Genomic DNA, 1,721 nt, shown 5'->3' on the forward strand with positions numbered 1-1,721 from the left:
TTCTTATATTTTTTTATTTAATTTATAAAATAAATGATAAAAAATTATATTTTATTTTTTAAAGTAAAATTCAAAAATAAAAAAATTCAAATCATTAATAATTAGATGAGAATTTTTTAGATTTACTCACTTTAAGAGGTCGAGATCTTCCATTCCACTCGAGTGGGGACAACTCTTGTCAAAAGTAATGTATATTTTATTTTAGAAGAAAATTGTATGATCAGCAAACAACTTGTGTGAGCTGTGAGTTAATTATTTTTTAGATGATGGATGAAATAGTGTAACACAATAATATAAGTTAAAATAGGTGTATTTTATAAGTGTGATGCATAATACAAATCGTTATTTACGATTTGCATAACAAAAGAAATTGTTAATAACGATTTCATAAATAACATTTTTTTTAAATTAAAAAATTGAAATCGTGACTCACAATTTTTTATTTTTTTTTGTCTTACTTGAAATCGTAATTCACGATTTTTATTAACTTTTTTAATTTTTTTATCTTATTTGAAATCGTTACTCACGATTTCTTCTTATCCCATAACACTGTATTACACCAAAATAGTATAATATTAATGAAAAACACTAATAACAATCCAATATAAAAAAAATTAGCCGTGAGCTGTCTCCCTCTCCTAACAAAAGTGTATTAATTTTCCACAAGACGATATATTTTGTTATTGTTTCTTTGATGAGTGCTCTGAAAACACTTTTTCGTTTGTTAATATGAAACCCTCTTTTTTAAATTTGTATTTTTTTTCACACTAAATAACAAAATTCTTATATATATAAAATTTCATCAGGATAAAGAAAACATTACCTTCTCGTGAACAACTTCTTACTTTGAAGAAAAGAGTGGCCACAATAAACAGCCTAAAGAACAAACCAAAATGGAAAAAACTTGAAAAATAAATAAATAAATAAAAAAGACTTCAAAATTATCACTACTTTAAGGTTAACAAAAGTCATCAACACATTAAAAAAAAAAAAAAACTTAGTCACCACATCAATACATATAAATTTCTTCTGTCAAATTAAGACAAAGAAAAATTCAGATCCAATGATATAGTCTCTCCATACTCACTTAAAAGATAATGAATTTAAGTCTCTTTATCTTTGGTAAAAGAAAAAAAAATTCAAGCCGAAGCATAACTTTTTTTTTAAGGTAAGAAATTTAATTTTCTAATAACAATGAATGTATAAAGAATTTTTGTTAATAAGTGTTTTAAGAAAAAAAATATAAATTGTTACACTAGTGCAAACATAAAAATAAAAATAAAAAAAACCTGCATAACAACTAATTTATAGTGAGTAAACAAACCTCCGATTCCAATAATTTGGATATCAAGCTTTGATGAGTCGTTCTTTGACCTTTAAGAGAGTTCTATAACAAACAAGAAGCTCTAATATGGTGTGTTTCAATTTTTTGCTCTAAAATAGTTGCGGATGGAGATTACTAAGTGGTGTCAATATATAGCATCCAAAAGCACTTAAATGCTCTCTATTAATTATTAATCTTTATGGTTAAATTGTGGACTTATCTGGGTTGTTGTACATTTTTTAAGTATCAATAATGTCATATCAATAATTCAATATTTAACTGGAGATATGTACGGTAAATATTAAAAAACTGGTAGGGTTTTCTTTTTTAGGAGTCAATATTGGCGCGCGCCTTTCATTATCATTATTATTTTATAAAAAAATTCTACATATTTAAA

At 24.6% G+C, this 1,721-nt stretch overlaps 1 protein-coding gene across 4 annotated transcripts in view; it reads right to left on the reverse strand.

Moving 5' to 3' along the window:
• Window positions 1–1,449, reverse strand: part of LOC107473323 (uncharacterized) — a 21,042-nt gene extending 19,593 nt beyond the window's left edge. For all 4 annotated transcript variants that reach the window (XM_052257626.1, XM_052257625.1, XM_052257624.1 and 1 more), the window contains exons 1-2: window positions 1,325–1,449; window positions 824–876 (exon numbers count right to left, since the gene is read on the reverse strand). The gene's annotated coding sequence lies outside the window, so the exon portion shown is untranslated. The remainder of the gene's footprint in view (window positions 1–823; window positions 877–1,324) is intronic.
• Between the last annotated feature and the right edge of the window lie 272 nt (window positions 1,450–1,721).

The sequence above is a fragment of the Arachis duranensis genome, chromosome 2 (assembly GCF_000817695.3).
Source record: "Arachis duranensis cultivar V14167 chromosome 2, aradu.V14167.gnm2.J7QH, whole genome shotgun sequence".
NCBI classification, from domain to species: Eukaryota; Viridiplantae; Streptophyta; class Magnoliopsida; order Fabales; family Fabaceae; genus Arachis; species Arachis duranensis.